Here is a 24,101-nt window from a genome sequence, read left to right as displayed (position 1 = left end):
TTATATACATGCTTACTGCAGGGTACGTTCCTTACTCAAACAGCAAGAATGCAAAGTCAATGCAATGCCAATGGCAGGGTGATTTCTGGAGACCAGTGAGGTGGGAATTACAGGAGGTGCCTTTTGAGGGACTTCTTTGACATGAACAGAGTATAGTCAGCCAGCAGGTATCTGACATGCACCGGGTTTGCCAAGGGAACTGCAGTTATCCACCTTCTCCCTCCTTCTGACATGAATAGTTGCCACATCCTCTTCTTCAGTAGTTAAGAGTGATTTGTCTGTTGTCTGTTGTTGAGCAGGGGTTGGCTCTGCAGCAGCACACAACAGTGTGATGTTCTTGCTAACTCCAGGGGTAACTTTCCTACTGGATGGCCACCAATGTTTTTTTTGCTCTCTTCTCTGTGTTAATACTGCCCTTAACCCTGTATCTGGAGGTGTCTGTAACCAACCTGCCCTTGCCACAGAAGCAGTCTTTATCATCAGACCAGTGAAGAAAGGACTTCCTTCAAAAGTCACCTGGACAACAAGCTACATCAGAAAAAAAATCAGTTATTCAGTAGGGAATCTCTGGCTTTCTCCTTGGGCTGTGTACCAGTACTTTATTCCCTAACCCTAAAGAGCTGACAGTGAGTGGGCCTGAAGGAGCTAGAGAGAGGCTCTTGTACTTGCAGCCAGGAGGAACTGAGATGCAAAGGAAGATTCCAGCTTCTCTCAGGTATGAATCTGCTCGAGAGGCACATCTCCAATCTTCATCCCCAGCATTGCCCCAGTGGGGTGTGCTTCCCCTGTGCTTGGAGTGCAATACCTTTTCCAGCTTGACAACTTGAACTCAGGTTGAATGGAGGGTGCGAGATTGCTTGAACTGAAAACTCAGCATTTCCAGCCTCAGAATATATTCAAAACATAGTAAAAAAAATAGTATTTGTTTCCTTTTATCTTAATCTCCACTCCTTACTATCCATACTACCACCTGTTATTACTGCTGTCTTCCACTCCAGACCGCCCACCACAAGCCTTCCCCATCATTCTGATGGCCCAGACAAAGGAAGGGGCTCTGCCTGTGGAGCAGTACGTCTGCCCCAGCAGCACAAAGGGGTTTGCAGCAGCAAAGCCAAGGTACTCACTGGCTGCGTTGCTTCTCCAAGCACTGCCAGGAGCAGAGGAGATACAGCAAGTCACCTGGCTTTGCAGAAGGCTGGAGAAGTGCAAGAGATGGTAAGCAAGCGGGTTTGAGCAAAGGAAGTCAAATAAGTTACTGGTACAATATCACCGGTTTCACCAACTCTGCCAAGGATGGATTTGGCCCAGGAAGCAGCAGGATTGTGGCACATGGAAAACTCAGAGTCTGGGAACCATAGTCCCATTCCCTACAACCCACGCTGACAATGCTGTGCACACACAAGGACACCGCCATTGCTCATCTGCAGTTCTCTAACTCTGTAGTAACACTCCTCAGACTAAAACCTTAATGACTGCTTGCCAAGTTCTTGTAATCACACCAAATTTCATAATTTAAACATGTTTTGAAGCTCCGGAGAAAAAAATGTACATCAGTGGGAAACAGCCATCTGGAAAGCTTTGGAGTCTTTCTTTGCTCATTTGTTTGTTTGTGATTCAGTCATTCCAGTACTGTAAGTGTATTTCAGTTATTTAATGTTAAAGTTTTTAGGTTACAACATGAGTTTTAACCAATAGATGAAGGCCCATCTCCTGCAGGGAGAATTCACCACTACGAAAGGTCAGTGATTCCCTAATGATGAACGAGGTTTCTGGCTATGCCAAAGTATGATCCATACTGTTACAACCTGTTACTTCTTCCTAATGCTTTTTGCACAATGGTTTCTTATAACGTATTTTTCTCCTGCCTCCCCAGTTGTAAGCAAGGGGCAGGGTCTTTAACATAGGGTACAAAGGAAGAGATAGAAGCAGCCTCACCATCCAGAAGCTGTTGAAAATATTATTGGTCAAATCATCAAACAAGAGGTAGTGAGACAAAATGCCTTCTAAAATATCCTCTGGAATATGCCATGAACCCAGCCCAGGTTCACTGTACATTATGTATTACAGCTCTGCCTTCATGCAAGATCAAAACTGCTTCAAGTCATCAGGTTATTCCTTCCATGTTCACACCTTTTCTTTAAATTATTTATCCTTGCTGACGTAAGTTCTTGCACCATATTATTCCTCTCTTGATAAGAGTCTATGGATGTTGCATGATTCTGTTTAAAGAAAAAGTAGATTTGCAGAGTATGCTTTGATCTCAAAAAAAAAATCATTTTTTTTTTATCACATAGCCCTGCACATTTCACACACTCCTGTTCACACTGTGTGGAAAACATCAGTTTCAGTCCTGCCAGCATCAGAAGCAGTGGACAAAGCCCTAAGTGAGATACCAGAAGAAGCTGTGCAGTGGCTGCTTCTCAGTGCTGCTGTTTTGTTAGATAAAAATCACAAGAATATCCATATCATATTGATATTTGACTACCAGCAATAGTAAAAATGTTTTAAAAGGAAACCACAACTTGGATGTTCCTTATGGGGTGTCTTAATGTTACCTTAACCAGAAGGACAAGCCGATACTAGTTTTTCATGCTGACATTACTTTTCATATCTGATGCTGCTTCAAAGAGGATCCTCTCCACCATTAGTGAAAAGAAGACACAAAGACAGAAACTGAGGAAAATTTTCTCTCTCTTCAGTACAGGTGTTCCAAGCACTGTGTAATTGCTGCTTGTGGGGCTGGAGAAGGCTCTGCCCACTTCAGGTCCTTGCAGTCAGTAGTCAAAGAGACAGACAGACATCCTGCACTTCTCTGCCCAAAGCAGGAGGCCTTCCAGGAAATGAGGGAGAGTGGAGAAAAAGAGGATTAAAATCCCTCTTCCTTGCAGCAGCCAGATAACCAATGAATTCATTCTGTACCTCACAGTTAGGAGTGGCAAGAGCCAGCTAGAGTCAGGCTACAGCTCATCATTTCCAATCCAACTGCTTTTCATTCTAGCCTGGGGAGAGTTTTACTACTAGGCTTAACCTTTCTTTTACTGCCCTCCATAACTAGGATGGTCTCTTGTCCTAATTCTGGCCCTGTGCCATCTTTTTCTGGCCAGTATTGGGTTTGGGTTTTTCTGTTTGTTATTTTTCTTTAGTTGTTCTAGTTGTTTAATGAGAATAATATCAGGAGAATTGAACACAAATTAAAGTGGAGGAAAAGAGAGTATCAAGTGAGCCATGACAGAAAAGACGACTTTTTTTGGAAGGAAAGCAGCACAAGCAGAGGAATGGAAAGACACAGAAGAAGCAATAATGACAAGAAAGAAGACATAGTAGAAGGTAAGAGATGTCAAAAAAGTGTAACCCCAAAGCAAAATAATCTGCTATAAGGAAAAAAAATGCACTGCACTGCAGGAGCAAAATGAAAAGGCAGTCAAAAGCATACACAATTTATTCCAAACCCAACCAAGAGGCCAATAAAATGTCAAATATAGAACAAAATTGACTATTCCTTTAAATGACAAGATACCTGACCTTGGAGGAGATGGCAGCAGTTTTCAGGGGTATTTTTTCCAGCCATATCTCAGGCAAAAACTGTAGGCGTTGAGTAAATTTTTAATTGAGAGCATAAATGATTTATGTGTTCACAGCAGTGTATCCCTCCTCCCTCTGGTCAAAATCCACCAGTGAAACTTCAGCAAGTAAGTCTTGATATCCAGTGCCATGTCCTTTATGCCTTCTCTGCTTTCTGATAATACATTGGTTTGTGCCCACTGTCAAGCAAAGCTCCAAGTGAGAAATCTCTCTTTGAAAATGTATTTTACTGGAACACAGCAACCTAATCAAAATAGCTGTTTATAGCCTTAGGAGGCAAAAAAAACAACTGTTAACATTTGGATGATTCTACAATTAACATTTGTATGATCTTACATCTTAATGTGAATATATTTGAGTGCTATTGGGTGCTGCATAATAAAGAGCTGGTTACTAAACTTAGCAGCACTTCATGTAGATTAGACATTATAATTGATGCTTACAGAACAGGACCCAGAGAAACTAATTCTATGTTGCTCCAATTTCACTGGTTTAAATTAAAGAGTTACACAAAGGCCCTTTAAACCATGGAGGGGGGAGAAAAAAGTGCATGTATTCATGGATGATCGCCGTCATGTTTATTTGTTCTCTGGAAGTAAGTGGATATGCTGTTATTCCTGCCCAGAGTGAGCTCTTCCTAGTTTAGTGCCCTGTGCTGCAGTCTCTCTGCAGACTTCAGCTCCTTGCAGCATCCCTGGGCTCGGACACTTTCTCTGTTTCCTTACCTTCTGCTTCACTTCTTATACACCATCAGCATCTCAGCCTAGAACTAATTCTATGTCCCAAACAAAACCAGAATAATAATGTTCACATTGGGGGTTTTTCAGTCCTGTAGTCATCTTTTCCCAGCCTTAAGGTCTTGGTCATACCATGGGTTTTCAGTTCACAGTTCAGGAGCAATAGCAGGAGAGGTTTTTGGCCAGAGCAGCTTTGGGAGTAGTCCGCACAGCAGTCCTCCTTCAGCTGGCCTACCTAGGCAAAGAAACAACCCCAAATCCTCACGTACCAGTACAAATTCCTTTGCTTCCTTTCTCTCCCCATGCCTGTTTCTCTTCATGTTTCCTTCCTCTTATCCAGGGAGTCCAAATCTGTGCTAACATCTCCTATTCGTCCAGGCTTTAGCAATTTTCAAGTCAAAGGTCTGTCTCCATGCACAAAGTTCGGAAGAGGTGGGCCTTGTCAGGAACAGAAATACTCATGTTTTTTGCTTGAGAGCCTGCTCAGGTACCACAAGCCTTTACTGGTCAACCTGGATAGATCCACTGGCACCATGCTATGCTTTCAGCAGGAGAGAATGCCGGAGATAGAAGGTCTGGAACTTTATATATTGGGATAGATAACCCAAATCATCCTGATATTATACTGTATGTGGGAGATAATTTACTGTATAGATGCCAGACCTTAGGCCAAGCAGCAAGATTCATACCTCCCGAGCCAGGAATGTAATTCCTCTGCAGCTGATCAATGAAAGTCTGAAGTAGATGGAACAGCTCCAGGATTGTATCAAGGTATGAAGCTGTTAACCTGTGCACAGACTGCAGCCTTGGGGTCTTCCTCCAAGTGCAGGTGCCACAAGCACTGGCTCCTAGAAATGCTCTTGTTCACTATTTCAGCAGAATTGGGAACAGGCTCTGCACACTGCAGTATAATTTATGTGATTAGGGAGCTCCCTAAGGAGATCAGCTCCCTCCCAGGCAGTGAAGGGGTTTAATTCGCAGCTCCCAGCTGGAATTGAAAGGCAGCATGGTACTACAATGTTATGGGTTAAAGGAACAACTTGCTGTGAAACGTGAAAAACCTCAACCTTCTCCTTCACATATCCTGCGAAGGAGTATCACAGAAGACTTTTTTTTTTGTCTATAGGGTAGGAACCCCTTGACTCTAGAATATAACTGCAGCACAAATAACCTCAGTCATCACCATCAATGAGCACTGATAATGCTAGTCTGAAATCCTGTCCAAGCTGTTCCTAGTTAAGGTGACTCATTGCAAGCAGTCTAATCTAAAATGGTATTTATCAGGAAAGCCATAAAAGCAGGAACTCCAATCATTTATGTCTGATGAAAGCAAGGAATAGATTAGATTTTTTGTGCATGTGGAATCCCTAGTTAAATATTGGCAGAAAAGGGAGGTAAAACAACAACTGGCAGGGAAAAGCCCGTAATCAGATCTCATTAATACTGTAGGCAATTGATTTTTCACTTAGATTCCAGGGAACAACAGGAAGCTTTCTTTAAGGTGGGTAATAGAGTATCACCCATTGGAGAGGCAGAGAGAAAGGGAAATACTCCTCTATAAAAAAATACCAGCTTTCACACTTTTGGGAACTTTGACCATTTGCTTCAGAAGTTAGCGTGAACCTCAGTGGTACAGTTTACATTGACTAGTTGAAGACTTAAGATTTTTTTCCCCTCAACTTTACATATCATTTTCACCATTTCTGAGACCTCCCCTCTCCTTTCATCATATCTGGGGAAGCATAAAGTGAAGCATTGCTCATCTCTGTCTAATCGCTTGGCCTACATTTCAATTCTCTCTTCATGCACCAATTCAGATGTTATGACTAGTGAGACAAGAAGAGAGAGGCAGAAACTATTTTCACAGGATGAAAAGAAAAGAGGAAATAATTCCTCAGGTGCTACTTCATCATGCCTAAAGAGACACCAACACAGCCTGAACTGCTCTCAACTCTCAGGGTTTGCCTACAAAGGGCTGTTTTAATTCAGTGCAGTTAAACCAAGACAGACTTTTAAGTGGTTGGTGCTGACTAAGCTTAAACAAGAGTAGTACATTGTCAGAAGGGTTGTCCAAGAATATTATCAAAGTACCAGTCTGGCTGAACACACAGATATGGTTAGATGGGAAATAATGGGATTTAACCCTTTTATGGATGCAAGGCAGGTAAAGATGTCCCAAAAGACAGCTCATTATCTTCTACCTACATACTTCTAAACACATCCTCTGAAACACTGTTGGATGGCAGTAGCCTCATCACTGTGCAAAACCTGTGTGCTTTTATTCTTGACTTTAAGGATGTCATTGTAAGAAATCAGAAATCAATTATGCATGCAAATGCACACCTGCTATACATGCAGTACTGCTAGGTACATAGGCTGAGTGCTGTAGGCAGGCTCTGATAGTACAAGAGTAGGCAGATTAGTATTTATTGCACCTGAGATAGCTTGCGTACAGGATGCAATTCTCACAATTGCTCTCAGGAATCCCATGACTGCACAGTAGGGCTCTCCAGTGGTGTGCCCCAACATCCTGGCTCACCACCTCCCTGCCTGCTCAAGGACACTCCCACTGAGAGTTCACATTTGGCTCTTCCCCTGTGCTATGTTATCAATGCAAGGAAACACAAACAGAACTCCCCCCAAAACCCCAAGTCGTTATGTTAGTCTTTATGTCTTTTATGTGAGTGGTTAATTCATCCCAGTAGTCTAAATCCAAGAGCAATGCTGCCTTGCCTTACACATCTTTCTAGCTCAAAGTGCACCTTTTGTTCCTTCTAAAACCTTTTCCTATTTATACCCTGCTTCAACAGCTGTGCCTTATTCCCCATTCAACATCCATTTTCCCTTTAGAGGGATAATTAATATAGAACTCCAGGCAATAAGGCATTGGTGAGAAACCAGCTTTCCTGGTGTTGCCTTTCTTAACCATTAAATTTTACAGTTTTGCCTCACATTTACATGGGAACAGGGGAATACACCTAAAATCAAAACCAAAACTAGAAAATAATTCATTTTAATGCTATGCTAACATAGTGAAACATTGGAGGAATTGCAGAAGTCATTCTTCTGCAGAATTAGTTCATTGCAGGGATTTTAGGTACTAAAAAGCCAAGAACTGACAAAATTAGGCTTTGATGTGTCACTTTCACTTAAGTAACCACATGCTTGCCCAAGTAAATAGTTTCAAGTAGCATTTTCAGAAACCTCAGGTGCAGGAGTAGTACTTCAGAGATTTCTTTTCCCTGTCAAAGCAGTCCAGCCTGTTTGCTTTTGTTTAAGCTTTCTGTATGTGCTTCCTACTTTGTCCTGGAGGCTGCTAGCAGTCAGGTGCTTCAGCTTCCCAGTGAACCTCAGCCCTGAACTGATGGATCCAAGAGATCATATTGACCTTGAAAAAAGGCAGATAAGGGGTCCCCAGGGAGCTGTCTTCTTAGGTCTTTTGTCTGAACTGGTTGTTGAACCTTACAAAGGAACTCACCCTGTGTGACTGGAAAAGGAAGTGCAGAAACTGGGGAAGACTCTGTCATTCCATTCCCGGTAGGGTTTTAAAGTCCTCAGTTCTCCAAGGACCCATAATCTGAGAGCCTTGGTGCTCAGAACAAGTTCATCCTGATAGCTCAGAGAACCTGCAAATGCATGCAGGTATCATGATGGGGCATAGGTCTCGTGAGAGCTTCTAACTGGGCACATACTGATGATTTCAGTTATTGAGTGAGACTTATGCCCATGTCCAATCACCAGCCTAGGGCTGAGGTCAAAGCCTCTTTAATGTATAGAAAAGCCTTTTCTTGATGATGTAATTATGTGGAGTAGCTTATTCCATATCCTTTGTGCAATGTGTGACTTCTAGCCTACTTTTGCATGATTTCCCTTTAGAGCTAAAACCCCAGTCATGATGGTGAAAAATACATTACCTTCCCCTGCCAATAACAGCACAGTGTATAAAGTATGGAATTGAAAACATTCCCACATGCAGCGCTCTATCACTCCGAGTCTTTTAATAAAATCCAGGTGATTCCACCTTTCCAACACAGCATGTGCTCACACTATATGCATTCTGTTTGGCAGATGCTGCAAGAGAAGCCTTATGGAGGTGGACTTGCACACAAGAGCGAGAGAAAACTGCACTTGTAGTAAAAGCATCACTTGGAGAGGATCCCTCAACTCCTAGGAGTGACCTTTGAAGTTGGAAGGACACATGGCATGGGCAGGTAAGGGAATCCCTTTGCCGATTATTTTATGGTATTTTTTGCTGTAAAGCATGCTTGTACAAAGAAAGAGCAGGGTGCAAAACTGTGTTTAAGAAGAACTGGATTTGTCAGCTCTGACAATAGCTGGGGGAAGATTTAAATAAAAATAATAGGTGTTTTTCCTCTCTAATGTCTATAATTAGTGGATAAAGCATAAAACCCAGCACATCATTACTCTGCCTCTCTCCACTGGGGAAAAAAATATCAACAAAGAAGAGAAAGCATGCAAAGCCAGTGTTCTGTTAGCTCATTTTAAGAGCCTGGTTCCTGTTCAGTATGCGTTTAGCAGCGATGCATTCAAATGAATAATTTAGAGCTTTGATGACAACTTTTCAAGAGCAGTTTTATCAGTGTCAGACAGCTTCCCCTTTTTAACCATCTGAACACAAGACAGGAATCGCCGCTGACATTAGTAGTTTTGGCTTGTCTTCCTGCTGGTTGGATAGGAAAGACCCATTTTTTTTTCCTGGTGTTGAATTAGCATTCTTACTTTTAGAACCTCCTGATTGTAAATGCTGAATCAAATGTATTACCATAAAAGAAAGAAAAGTCCTGCCTTGTACCAGCACTGCTAAAGTCGCAAAGCCAGACACCCCTGGGAAATGTTAGAATTGTGTTTGCATCGTCTTGAGTTTGCAGGTTATTACTTCTGTGCTCTTAGGTAGAGACAGCAGCATTACCAGTAGCAACAAGCCTGCTTACAACAGACCCAGTGATGCCACATTTACTCACTCAGATGCTGAAAGCAGGAACCCATCCCTGCTCAAAGTGTTTCTCTGCTTTGACAGTACTTTTGGTGGCAGTTAGACATATGTGAGCAAGGATTATTTTAAGGACTGGTATATTCAGCTGCACACAACTGCTCTGTCTTCTGGTATACACACTGATAGCTTCACAGGGGATGGTTTTCAATTAAGCACAATGTCAAGCCCTTTTTGTTCTGGGTGTATGGAGCTAGCGGGTGTAAGCAGCTCACCTTGCCCTGCATGAAATATCTCGGCTGAAAGCAAAACCAGCTCCAACCTGGTAAGAATTTTTCCCATGCCTGTGGGGTTTTTTTCAGGTTGTGGCTTACAATTTGGCTTTGTTGGGGGAAGATATTTAGATTAAAAACCACTTTGAAATCAAGAGATCAGATAAAACCCAGAATATCACTGAACAGTTAGTATTCCCTTCCACATGCTCATGGGAGATTACAGCTTTCTCTTCAAACCTTATTTTTCCCTCTAATCAACACTATTTTATGTAGGTGCACACCCTACCTAAGGTGCCAGGCTGCACAGTGTTCTATTGGATTCAGTAATAGACTTAAATTTAGTGATTTTCTGATTGGAAATAACGGCATTTATGCATGTGCCCTTGTACCAACTCCCAAGCCACCACCTGGCTCTCTTGATAATATGATGTTCCTGATGCACAGTATCTCAGAGGTCAAAGCAAAAGGAAAGGTGTTACACAACTCTCCAGAACAAATCCTGCAAGGGGGAGATCTCAGATAGGCACAAAAATGTTACAGCCTAATCTTGAGACATCGTCTGCCGAGTCCGTACACGTTTTAAATGTATACAGCACTCCCTTACAGGTATTACTTGTAGCGGTTACTTATAGCCGAGACATCTGCACTTCTCCAGTATGCTTAGCATTGGGATGTCTGGACACAAGAACAGTGAAAAGCAGTGGACTTATGGACTGAACTGGGGGAAATATGAGCTCATTCTTATCTTTGACATTACATGGGGTTTTTAATGGCTTATGTTACTATGTGAGTCACCTGCAAAGGCAAATACCTAAAGATGGCGATCTAAATCCACAAGCAGCTGAGCACTGGCAGTTGGCTTGTATTCAGAATTCTGCTTCCCCTACAGACCCAAGTTTAAAATTTAATTTCTTGGTGGGTTGATAGTTATATCTGACAATTATGCATAAAGTCTTCTATCAGAGAGGCCGTTGTGAAGAAGTGAAGGCTAAAACTGTGTCACCACAACAGTCTATGTGTGAGCACAGAGTAAGCTATGAGAGCCAGCCTTAAAGTAGCTTGGGTACCAAAACAGACATTAGCCTGTGCTGGGCTCCCTGCTACTGTGGCCAAGCACATCCCAGCAGCCAACCTTACTCCTGCCTCCCTGTACTGCAGCCCAGTCATTTGTGTGACTGCAATGCAAGAGCATGACAAGGCTGGTGCTGCCTTAGTGGAAAGGGAGAGGCTGTGCAGCTGCAAACAGCTGGCACAGCCTGGAACACAGAACTAATGTTAAGGAGCTAAGTCAGCTAATGAGCATTACTGGGGACCAGAACACCTTTAGGCTTCTCCCCTCTCCACCCCCAGATCTGCAGGTCTAAGCCTCTTCCTGTAGCGCATTGCATGCAACTGCACATGAAAGCTTTCAAGAGCTGGAAATGATTTGGTTTGCTTGAGAGGAAAGGTTTTACTAACACTAGCCAGGAACTGTGATGAGATTTTGTTTACCAGGGAACTGCAGGGCTAGAAATCAATGGACCAAAATTGTTGTGACCAGAAATTAGACTCACTTAATAAAAAAAAAAAATTCATTAAGACAAGCTATGCCTCACATCACACTGTTGCATGACTGACTTAACCCTGTTATTTCCTTTCTGCTTTCTCTCAGAATGATCCCTCTAGAATAAAACATTTATGTAGTGTCATTGGTAAAAACTCTGAAAGAGAAAAAAGTACTGGCAGTCCTTTCTGGTGAAGCACTTACTAATAAAAGCTTTAATTCAAATGTTGTTGAAAAACTTAACAGAAAATTATCAAACTACAAATGTGTGCATAAAATCACTATGCAACACCTGCAGCAGTTGCTTTTAAAGAAGCTTTGATGGGTACACTTTACAATAATTCTTTTCCTTATTCCTTCCCCCATAAACATCAATTGTCCCACATTTGCGCTGGTTGTAGTCAAATACTTAAAAAGATTTTCTTACCAGCACCATGCTAGGATTTGTCCTGCAAAACTGATCTGAAGATGAAGTGAGAAGCTTTATGAACTAGCATAAACAATAGCAGGAGTGTATGAAATTGCAGAGCAAGGGGAAAGACAGGAGTAGGTGACTGGATTACTGATAGAGCTGGGGGGCTCTGGAGGAGTGGGAGAGTGCTGCAAAGTATTAGCATCAAGTAAACTCAGTGTAGCCTATGCTAATATGCCTTTCTTCAGAAGAAGGGTAGAGCCCCAAAGCCCTACTCACAGGAATCAGCATAGTGCTGCTGGCACCTCTGACTAATTTAGGCAAATAGAAGAAAGTAAGCCAGATACAAGGACACAATTCTTTCACTGCTTTTATCTTCCTTTCAAACTGATAACCTTGGGATGGCAAATGAGAGTTGGCAGAAGCACCACCAGGCTGTGGTACAGTCATCTGGTTACCTTTGCCGTATGCACATTTTTATGAAGCACGTTGAAGGGGGGTGATTTTTCTTTTCTTCCTTTCCCCTATTTTTACCTCCAAACAGAAATATCCTACAGTTAGTACTCATCCCAGCAAGAATAACAGAACATACATTTGCAGGTAGTGGAGTAAAAGAGCTTTGGTCTACATAGATATATATATGTATGTATGTATTGCTGGCAATCAGCAGAAAGCCTGAATTGTCTGTTTCCTCATAAATGCTCACCCACAAGCTCAGATTTCACCTGAACACACTGCATGGTGCACAAACTTGCCTGCCCCTCAGGCAGAGCTATATAATAAGAGGTTCACTGCCAGCAGACTGAAACTCAGTTTAACACCTATTTGCCCACACAGACCTCAACTAGCAGCAAAGGGGAATGAATGCAGCTGCTGTGCTGCCCTGTTGATCCAGGAACTGATAGTGGGCATTTTTATCTTATTGCAAAGTAAGTGCAAAACACAGAAATCATTACAGTTGTTCCTAGACTGGGAGGCAGAGGTGTGTTGGTGTACAGGGATGTGAGGCTGAGCAAGGGGTATGTAGGATATGCAGGCCAGGGACTGAGCAAGTGGTTCCCTTTGATCTAAAAGCTGAGAGATGCTACATGATCCTACAGTCTGGTCACAACCCTTGGTAGCAGGGAAGGAAGAGACTAAGAAAGAAGAAATCCTCTTCTGACAAGGGAGATGTGCTGTTGCTATCAAAATATAATAATTATAGAAAATCAATAGGTACTGGGATTTTAGTTTTTGAAGGCACAGAGGCCCAGAGCTATGTAACAGTGGTTGACTTAGAATCATAGAATCATAGAATAGTTAGGGTTGGAAAGGACCTTAAGATCATAGAGTTCCAACCCCCCTGCCATGGGCAGGGACACCTCGCACTAAACCATGTCACCCAAGGCCTCGTCCAACCTGGTCTTGACTTCCACTGCAACTTGTTTCAAACTGGAGTTTTAAGAGCACCGTTCTTTATGCAGGTCTTTCTTTCAAATTCAAAGAATGGCTGGGACTAAGTTGCATTTAAAGCTTGACTACAAGTCATTCATCTCTATGTCCCACATGTTTGGTAGACAAGATCTCATTGCATTACATTGGGTTTTGCCTTTCTGATTTAAGCAATAGCAGATCTTTCCTAGGAAACCAACAGAATTTAACCAGTGCTGAATTTGAAATGACATCAAAGAAACTTTTACAAGGAAAAAAGAGAAGAAATCCTTTGATTAAAGTTACCAGCTTAAAATGATTTGTTCACAGTTCATCTACGGAAGGGAAAGCCCCCATAAAAGCAACCTACAGTAGAAAGTGTATGTGTATAATTTGAATAGGTGCCATTCAAAGCCAGACAGAGAAAATGAGAGGCTACATGCTCTTCAAGCCCTAACCTCAAGCCTCAACTGCTTCCAATCTCAGCGCAGCTGGAGGCTTCTTGCTAAATTTACAAGAGTAAAGCAGTGAACAACCAGGAAAATGAAAGCAGCGTAATGAGACTTCAGGTTTAGCAATCCAGGGCTGAGAGCAGAGCAGCTCACCACCTCTTTGAGACCAATCTCAATAAGCATCACAAACCCAGTCAAAATAGAGATGTCACTAAGTGGTTCCATTTCTGTTTGGAAGAGTTAAACAGCCAGAATTGTATTTAATTGTACTTTTGAAAGAGAGCTACAAACTGGCTACAGATTTGATTTGAAACTGAAACGCTGTGTTCTGGTTTGTTTTCTGGGTGTCTATAAATGTTGCACTTCTAAGTGAATTGTAAAAAGTATTGGTGAAACGTAGCAAAGGTTTTGAGACAACTTCAGTGAAGCAGTGCTGCTGGATCAGTGAGGTTATGGCACATTTCCTGAAGGACAGATTAAAACATTGGGTAGGACTTCCCCCAAATGCCAAATCCTGTTGACATTCTAGATTATCTAAGCATATCTCCCTGCTTTGAAAACAACAACAAAAAGCAGACAATTCTGAATATTTTTGCCTGTTTAGACTTCAGTTTATCAAAAAAGCTCCATTTAGGGTGATATTTCTGAAGTGGGTATTGAAAAAAACCTGAGGCTCCCCACTTTCTCATGAAATGAATACCACGTGTTAGTCACCCTTCCCAGCTCTATAAAAAATAAAGTCATAAATCTTTCTGGCATCTCTGTTCACTCTCCTGATTACAGTATATAGCACTGATAGACAAAGCAGGCCTTTTTTGCTAAGTTGCTGTCTGGAGAAGCTTGTGAGGGTGACTGTAGTTATGTAGATAAAGCCTCTAACTCCACATTACTATATAGTGAGAAAAGAAAAGAAATTAAGAGCTGTCAAAGTGTGGAGTACAAGATACACCTTGCATTAGCATTTCTGAGCTAAAGAAATGGGCTAGCAAGATTTAGGTGGCATACTATTCTGCATTCTATTAAAAAAGTATCATTATCATTAGAGAACATTTAACATAAATCCTTCCTACGGATTCCCTGCAGGAATAAGGTGGCCTAGCTATCAAAGCCTTGATTTATTCAATAAAACATACTCCTTTTTCCTTTAAAATGGAGACCGGGCACCTACTTCTACCATCTCCATGGTTCAGCTGCCACTGCACAAATGTTCCTTTATAGCCAAGGAGTACCTGGGCACTACTGCATGTCCTTATGTACAATGGTCTCCATTCACATACCTGGTGAGAAAGAGCAAACAAAGACACAAGCAATGGCTAAACACACAGAAACTTATGCAAACTCCCACAGACCATTTCCCCACCACCACCAGGATTTTCACGTAACAACCTGTTTGCAGACACATGGAGGAAGTCAAAACAAGAGCAGGATTTGCTGCTTTATCTCTTCTCTTTGCAGCCTTGCTGGAGAGAAAGGAGAGAATCAGGGTCTCACAATGTATGGCTGTAAAAACAGCTTTACTTGTTCTCCAAATGTTTTTGCTTCTCATTTATGGCTCATGAAAATGCTGTGCCAGATACACACGTTCATCTCTCATTCCTTACATGGTGCCACCAGGAGCATGAATGCTCCTTAGACCTATTGAACATCTGTGGTTTGGGGCATGTTGCGCAACAGGGGCAATCCAGCAGATCTTCTGGATCTGGTCCAAGTCAGAGATTCCCCCTGGCAGCACACCTCTGTGGTGATCCTTGGGGTGATTTAAAATAACGTGTATAGAGTGAGGAGGTCTTATTTATCAGCATTTCAGTGAGTACCAACCTAACTAACGATCCCTAAATTAGATGTTCAAATACCCCTCTGGGGTCAGGGAAACTGTTCAGTTGAGCAAAGCTTGTGCACGAGAACTGCAGCGTAAGATCCTGCTAATTGCAATGAGAGCAGACTTGGCCCAAAGGAAGAGATGTACCAAAAGCATTTAAGATTCTTAGGGCAGGAATTGTGTCCTTGTGTGAAATCACCTGTAAAGTATTCTCCAAATACAGATATGCAAGAGGAATGAGTGAAACACAAGCACTGGTGGCATCCAGACAATATAGCTATCACCCAGCAAGCAGGCTATCATCTTACTTTCTCATACCCAGTCCGCTGTGTTACAGCCCTCCTTTAACATTAGCGCACCAATTCTTCCAAAGGAGGCCTTCCACCAACTGTGCATCAAAAACTTGCTTTGTGAAAGTTGTGATGCTGTTTCTGATACAGAAATCAGAAACCCAATGGGGAGAGAAATGCAGCTGAGGAATGACATTGCTGTAACATGTCTACTTTTTAGTGCATGACTCTGATCAGCTCATAAATAGCGCACACTGAAGAGCAACATCAACAGATGTTCACCACTGACTCTTTAAATGCACATTACCACAACAGATAGGCTGGATGTAACTGCATTACGAACTGGAACAGAGCACTTCCATTCCCGCAGCTTTCACAACATGGCTATAAGAAAATAAATTGCAGCGTAGGAAAGTGGCAAGTTGGGGTCTGTATTTAGAGGAGGAGGAGGCGGCAGATAACTGCGTGAAACATTTAGTGCTTTGCGCTGAGAGTGTGTTACGCTGTGAAACTCTGCCCTGTTTTTCTCTAAACAGCTATGCATAAAACAGCAGCCTGTCTTAATGCACTCCAAACACAGACCCTCTCCGATTTAAATACACCTAAACCTTGTTTATGAACAGCATCTTTCTGCTTAAGATTAAAAAGCATCCTAAGTATTAATCCTGCATTCTTCCCTGGGTTTAAAGGAAAGAAAATACGTAGCAAAAAAAGATACTCACTAACCAACATCAGTGCCAGGCTGGCTACAGAATTGCTTTCTATATGTCTCTGATAATTCAAGCATCATTTGTACTTGGGAAGAAATGTGAATGGTTGGTTACTTTGAGACAATACTTGCCTCTCTGCCTTTGGAAACCATTTGTGCTCTTAAATCATTTATCCCTGGTACTGTGCTCAGTTGATGGTACCGTACATCAGCTCATCTCGAAAGAGAAGAGCTATATAAAGTTCTTTGAGTAGCACTTCCCCAGCACAGGACTCTCACACCTTGTCCTGTGGCTGTGACATCGATACAATCCAGCACCCTCTTTGCATTTACCAAACCTCAGGGAAAGCTGGCAATTTCCATTTGCCCCCTAAATTACCAGACCTACTTTCCTTTAAAAACTCTGATCCTTGCATCCCTTCCCACCCCCTCATACACTGCAGTTTCTATAATCGTCACCTTATGTAAGAGACCCAGAACCAGGAACAGTTATTTATCAGTGTTTGCGTACCCTCGCTTTCTCCCTGGAGAGCACCAAAATAGCCTAATAGATCCCTGTCTGATCCACGTGGGCCACTGCACATCCTTGTGCCCAGTGGCATCTGCCATCACCTGGTACCAACTGTCCCCATAAGGGGAGTGATGCTGAGGACACAGAAAACAGGTTCATGCTGCTGGTACCATAAGGACTGTGCTCCAATGTTCCCCCTCTGCTCATGGCAGAGGTCCTGTGTGACACAGCAGGCAATGGGGTACCCTGCTCCACTTATGCTCTGGGTTTTGCTCAACGGGAAAGATACAGGAAAACAGGAGGGAGCATCCATGGCCTCAGAACCACTGCAGCACACAAGTGTGCATGCAGGCGGAGAGCTGGTCTGCCTTCTGACTTCACCCCAGGAGCCCATTCCTCTCTTTTGTTGTTTGCCAGTCGATTTTCAGGTGGCTCTTTTGCAGCATTGTCACTCAGCTGGTTTCTAACTGACCTGGCAGGTTTTTACTGCTCTCTTCCTGCTTGCTGGCAGAACAACAAAGTCTGGGGGATTTATGCGTCCCGGCTCCCACACAGGAGCTGTGAGCAAAGCCTCCTCCTGAGGAGAGGAAGTTTTTGCTGACAGATGCTTCTGAAGTGTCCCTGTGTATTTAGGCCCTGATCCATCAAAGCACTGGAGCTCAGCCTTAGGCACATCCATATTACTGTCACCAGGCTATGTAAAGTAAGGTTGGTGTTTAAGTCTTTTGTGGGCTTAAAGCTTCGGTTTATTGTCCTGGCAGCTCATGCAGTCATTATGTGGCCTACAGTGCTCTAGGTTGATGATTTACAGAACAGCAAAAAAAAAAAGAGTTTGCAGCATGCACGTATTTCTGCAGTGTACAAGAACAGAATAACTTGCTTGATCCATTCTAGGGGAGGGCTTTTACAAGGAAACATGTGTTTACCCTTTGTACTTTCATCACAAAGTTTATGGACCCAGTACAATTTTCCCCTGTACAAAGCACCAACAGGCCGGAGCTGCTCCAGAGAAGCCCTGTTAGTGCCTGTTGGACACCATGCAGGGTGCTGGAGCTGGCAGCAGCCTTACAGAGATAGATACCTTCTCCAAGATGTAGTCACTGCTTCAACCCACTCCTTGTCTTGCTGATTTGTTTCACTGCAAACTTTTGTTTGTTTTTAAAATCTCCATTGACTTTGTCACAAGAAGTTCCTTTGTGGAAAGCAGATGGGAACTAGTGTTATTCCAGAAAGCTGGAGGGGTTTCTAAAGAGGCCAGACAAGGTTGTCAACAATCATCTAGTTTGCAATAAAACCACTTTTCTGTTTTAAAACAAGAAAAAAGTTTGGGTTTATTGTATAGAAACCTCAACTTCTTATCAGCGAGCAGACTTTGGTGCAGACAAACCAGCACCCAAGCTTGAGCTTTGCATTACTGGCATCCTCCAACAGCTTTATTCTTTGGGCAAGCCATTCCTTCAATGAGCTGCTTTAGCATGGTGCTCTCAAAAGCTGATCATCCCTGCCCCGTGCCAGACCACCTTCCTTCTGTTTCTCTCCTTTTTTCTGCAGAAATGAACCCCAAAGACTGTACAAGCCAAATTAAAAGACCTTATTTTAATAACTTGCCAGCCAGACAAAATTAGTTTTGCTGATAAGGGAAATCCACTTGTTTTCTGAAAGAGAGATGGGAAACAGCCATGCCAGCTCAGGGTATCGCACGCAGCCAGGACTGGAAATAGCAGCACTCAACCCCAGAGTTCATCTGTGAGCCACTTCTTCAATAAAATAACCCAAACAATTTCCTGATGCTTCCCTAATTGCCTCTCTCTGAAGTTCTTCTCCTCCCTCTTTGGCTTTTGAAGAAGAGTAGTGCAAGTCCCTTTCACCTTTCTTCTCTTCAAGAACTACGTTGCTCTTACTGACAGGGTTGAAAACTCACCTCAGGTTTTTGCTAAAGAAGTTAGGCTTCTTGACTGTATTATTTGCTCACCTTCCACAGTGCTGCCATATAGCCATAATCAATAAATAGACTTTTTTACATTTGAAATGTAAAGCTGCCTGGTGTCATCATCACATAATTTGTGTTATAATAATGCTCGGTTTTCACCTGACCTTTAGAAATCAGCAGATTCAATTACTTGTAGCATTTGCTGAAGATCCTCCAGGGATCTCACCATAAATTATACTGTATTCTACAAATAGATATGACAACACTAATCAGCAAATTAAATGACAGTGATCATTCCTGCAGAGATACTCAAACATCTGATTGAGCTGGTACATCAGAACTACGCAGCCCACAGCTTCAGTCTGCAATAGATACTGTTCTCATGCATAGGAAATGCTGACCTTGCAAGCAGGAACCTGTAGGTTACTTAAGATGCCTGATAAAAGAAGAGAGAAAAAGGCTGATGCCTCCAAGCAAATGATAATGGACATTGATGGATGGTGTCTCCAGTCCATTAATATTTTGCTATGATGTTGCCACCCATTTGATTTTACACAATTATTTCCAGACTGACCAGGGCTGTACACTTTCTAATAGCCCCTTTTACCCCAGCAGGAGAGAGCTGTTACTGCCCCAGCGCCAAGATGCTGCCTCCCTCCAGGCAGCCCTTGCCAGATGGACCTAAGGCAATAATACCTCCTGGAGGTATACTCAGTAGCCTACTTAACAGCCATTTCACAGTGGATGAGGATCAGACCTTATCCCATCTCCACCCTCATTGCCCTGTCAAGTTGCAGTGTCTTTACTTGTCAAAATCATGCTGCTGCACTGTGCCCCATGTGTTGCCTGCACAGCATAGTGAGAGCAAAAATGCTGAGCAGAAAGGAAGACTTTCAGTGCAAAAGACCTTCTACAGGTCATAGAACAAAGGAGATCATAGCTGGGACCAGGCCTGTAAACCTTCGGCAGAGAAAAACGTAGAGGAACCACAGGCCATGGCGTGGCTTTGCTGGGAAGGTCAGCCACATGAGCACCGAGGCATGTTCTGTACTTGCAGGCAGTGTCACCTTGATTCAGCCCCATCCTCAAGCTTTTCATTAGAGGCAGGAGCTGCAGGAGGTGGGGGCAGCGTGGAGGTGAGAGGTGCGATTACATCCTCTACCACAAGCTGTTATTTTGACAGCTCTATTACAGTCATATAGAAACAACTCCTGGGAAGTGTAAAGCACTGCAAAAAAAAGTCAGGGAAATCAGCTGTCCTGCAATATGCCAGCTTTCACTGAGGAACAGGACTAGACGCCAATGAGGAGATAGTGATGGGCTCTTTCTCTGGCTTTTTCTTTGGCCATAGCTGGTTACTGTTCACCTGAAAGCCACCATGTCTGCTCTTACTTCTGTCTGGTTATGGATAGAATCATAGAATAGTTAGGGTTGGAAAAGATCTTAAAATCATCTAGTTCCAGCTCCCTGCCACAGGCAGGGACAAAAATCCATCTGATGTTTATTTCATAGCAGCCCTTTATCCCAGCAGATTCATTTTTTCATATGAACATGAAGACCTCAGCCCCAGCTGAGGGGAAGGGACAAACAGCCTTTTCATGAGCTGCCTTTCTTAGAAAAAAGCCAAACAGCTCATCCCAGGATTCACTAGCTATGCTCAGTTGAACTTTCAGCTCTGCTTCCATGTGAAGTAGTACAGATTGTAGAAGACAGTGCAGTGATTTCCTACCCTGAGTGTCACTGATACCAAGTCCTCATGTGCTGTGCATGTCCATGCCAGGACTTCAGTCACAGCTTTTGTGAATGCAGATGCATTTTGTAGTTTAACAGAGGTGTCACATCTTGTACAGACCAAGACATCTCAAAAGCCACAGCAACCATCAAAGAAGCATGACACAGTCTGCAGCCACCTCTGCAATAGCAAATAGAGCCACATGCTCAGCCCAGCACATGGCTACAGCAAGGCAGCCCTGCTGGGACCCAAACTACATTCTCCCACCATTCTGCTCCTTTGGAAGCCTGTATCACCACCTGGAATGGTTGGTCACCAGAAGAGCTCTTTGCTCTGCACACCTGTGGGTGATAGAGATCCAACTTCCTAATCCAGCAACGTGCTGGGAACAGATACATCCAGTCAGTCTAACAGCAAAAATTCAGTATTAAATGTCTTCTTACTTTTCTTTCTCTTATAACCTGCACATAGTGCTTCATCAGATAACCCAGTGTGAACAATGCTGCTCATTTATATTGCCTCCTTGGCATCCTCCAGAAACATGTATGCAGTTTTCTTATTTACCATTCCTCCCACGTTGGGGAAAGAAAGCTCAGAACTGCTGATGGAGGAGATTCACACTCCCTTCCAGCTCCTGGTGGCAGTTGCTCAACAGCAACAATTTGTAAGGCAACATGAGAGGCAAATGTGTATTACAGAGCCCTACACAGAAGAAATGCCTGTCAAGTACTCCAGAAATTCATTGTGACTTTGGTACATTCTTGTTTGACAAGAGGTATCCTGTAAAGTTTAGATTTCATCTCTCATTATTGCAAATTATTCTCCCAGCTGAGGTGCCTTTTCTCTTAGGCAATACACTGCAAATTGGTGCTGCACTCTGGCAGTCAAGGGAGGCTCAATCAGCATCTCCCTTCTGTCAAGGGAATGCCTTTGAGGGCTTTGCTTTGCACCTGACACTTCTTGTGAAGGGGCCCTCACAGCAAAAGGGAAAGCTTTCAACCTAAGGAGCAGCACCCGAGTGCTGCTAGCAGGAAGCATCCTCACTAGCATCTTAGAGAAGCTTTAACCACTGCATAGACTGACACACTTAATCCTTTTTTTTTTTCACTTGTAAGTGAAACCAGTAACATCATCAAATGCTTCCAGAGGAGATGAGGGTGCAACAGACGTAATGGTAGGAAGCAACACTGCATCCTGCTGCAACAACTCTACATGCCAGCAGATGGTGATTTCAATTTAAACCAAAATATGATTCCATTCATTTGTACTTTCACTTACTTACCCATAAGCATTCAAAACCTACATGTCTGATGCTGGTATCCAGGTTGCACTACCAGGAGCTTTCATGGTGCCATGGAGGATAAATTACAATCACTGCAAAACAACCCAACTTCTCCTTGAAATGGTGAACATGCCTTTGGAGCTACTACTTATACCCATCTGGAACTGATGAGGGTCAACAGCTCCACCCTATCCCACATATGAGTCATCAGAATTGACTCACTCTCCCCTATCTCCTTTACCAGGTGGCCTCAGAAGGTTCCTGTAGGTATGTGGTGGCTCTTCCTGCCCTGCTAACATATGTGCCAAAAGTACATGTCTTGCTGTTGCCCTCATCCTGTCACTTGCTCCTTCTGGTGCTTTGACACCCAGGTATTCCCATTCACACTTGTCCTAGTGCTTCTACTGCCACTTCTGCAGGTGTGCACCAGGCCTGCAGCACCACCAGCAATTTCATCCCATGGAGGGCTATGCTTTGGCGTGGATCTGCTGCTTCTTTAGGTTATCCTGTGCTATTGCATGTTAGTCAGATGCTCAAATGTAGCATGTTGATGAGGTGGGTGTATGTCTCTTAGGCAGAAGTTATGATTTTGCTGCTAAAGCAGGCCTAATAAAGAATGAGGCTCTGTGCCCACTTTTGACTATCGAACCCACATTGCACAGCTGGAGAAGCCATACAGATAGCTTCTGCTATGCTTAAGCACTACATCTGTAGTGACATTATCATTTCACTTCTAACAACACACTTCCAAGTGCTGATGCCACCTCAGCTGATGGCACTGTCACCACGTTGAAGTGCCTTCAGTGTTTTAGAGTGCCATAAAGTGGCACTTGTGGTCTCAAAGTTTCATTTTTCATGTGTACCTGCTGGTAAACCCTGATTCCTTCCTTCCCAAACTTGCTTTCCTTGGAGCCCTACAGGAAGCTACAGTTTTGCTAAGGAGCACTATCAGCCTCTGTACTCCTCACAGGACAGCTCAGGTCTGTGGGCTCCTGTGGGCTCCTGTTAGGGTAGGTCTGACTATGCCTCATGGGGAGTAGTGGCCTGTCCTAGGGATTGGTTTTTTGAGTACCTGTGAGGAAAGTACTTGTATCCAAGCCCCACAGAGGATTGCAAACACACTTTCTGTCCGTCAGGAAGGTGATATAATCTTGCTTGTAGAGGATGGTACCACTAACTACTTTGCTAAACTGAGGCAGTTATCCTTGCACATTGGTCTGGACTATACGAAGAGAAACTGCTTGTGTTGAAGTGCAGCAGTTCTGCTCAGCCCAGACGTGCATTGGGAATCACAGCAACTCAAGGACATTTTTAGCTCTCTGCTCTGTCTGCACCACCTTGGTGCAGTTTGCCAAGGATGGAGAGAAAGGCTCGGAGTCCCACAGGAACAGAGCTCTTTCCTCTTCCTTGCCTTGTTTGTCCACATATTTTTAAGGCAGCACTTAGTCCTCTGGGGCCACAGGCTTAGTCAGGGCTTTGTGGGAGGCTTGTTGTACAATATGAATATAGTAAAAGCTACAAATAAGGCTGTTTGCTTTCTCCCTTCCCCCTTTCCTGTGTCCTGTGTCCTCTGCATGGGTATGGAAGCATTGTTTTGAATGTTTTTACAGCACCTCTTGCATCTGGGAATGGTTAGAGGGAAAATCAAGGTGGGACAGGTGTTTTATCAGTGAAACACCACAGAGAGTTGCGTTTGTCATGAGCTGGAGTAATTAAAAGTACTTTGTGCATGTTTTGGATGAGGGATGCTGACTTCAGTCAGGGCATGAGCTGTGCAAAGTGCTTATTTTTATAGTTTTGACGTAAATCCTGGAATGTTTTCATTCTTAATTTGGAACACTTGCCCCAAAATGTTCCAAGTCTCTGTAGATAAGTCCAGGGTTTTCTTCTTCCCGATGTACATCCATACACGTTAAAGTCCCAGACTTGATTGCCCAAGTCATTTAGGCAGACTGAACACAGGACCAAGGCATCTTTTAAAAGCAGTAACTTCCAGGTGCTTTGACAGACCACTGATCCCAGGTGAGATGCACAGTTTGGCTATCTAAAATCTATCTCCTTCTATGCTGAAGTGACATGGGTCATGTGCTTAACAAAACAAACCCAACCTCCTGCCAACCCAGCACATACACAAAAATAATTTCCTTGGTTATATTTTCCCCTAGGGAGGTTTAAACTGTCAGCTTTGCTGAGCTACATTCACCCCTCTCATTCTTTCTCATGGGGGATGTCCTGCCACGAGGGACTCATTGCAAACTCATGTTTTGAAATTTTCCAGAGGATTTAATATTAATTCACATACAAGAGACTTGCAAGATCTTTCTTTTGAATTGGTCATACGCTACCAATAGCTCCCAGAGCTGGTTTTGTTCAGCTTTGACAACTAGAGCAAAATATAGTCAATGCAAACACTCCTGATCTCAGGATAACATGGACTTTCATTTTTCAGGTCAATTGCTGTCTCAG

At 43.1% G+C, this 24,101-nt stretch overlaps 1 long non-coding RNA gene across 1 annotated transcript; it reads right to left on the bottom strand.

Moving 5' to 3' along the window:
* Positions 1–1,373: 1,373 nt before the first annotated feature.
* Positions 1,374–21,744, bottom strand: LOC134159369 (uncharacterized). The gene is made up of 4 exons (XR_009963125.1): positions 21,636–21,744; positions 14,531–14,639; positions 2,556–2,830; positions 1,374–2,219 (listed from the first exon to the last, which is right to left on the bottom strand). It is a non-coding gene; the product is annotated as an uncharacterized LOC134159369 (long non-coding RNA).
* Between the last annotated feature and the right edge of the window lie 2,357 nt (positions 21,745–24,101).

The sequence above is a fragment of the Pezoporus occidentalis genome, unplaced genomic scaffold (genome assembly GCF_034315485.1).
Source record: "Pezoporus occidentalis ecotype Australia unplaced genomic scaffold, CSIRO_AGI_Poc_V1 ctg10, whole genome shotgun sequence".
Lineage (NCBI taxonomy): Eukaryota > Metazoa > Chordata > Aves > Psittaciformes > Psittacidae > Pezoporus > Pezoporus occidentalis.
Note: the sequence above shows the minus strand (reverse complement) of the source record. Positions and strands in the feature narration are given on the sequence as shown.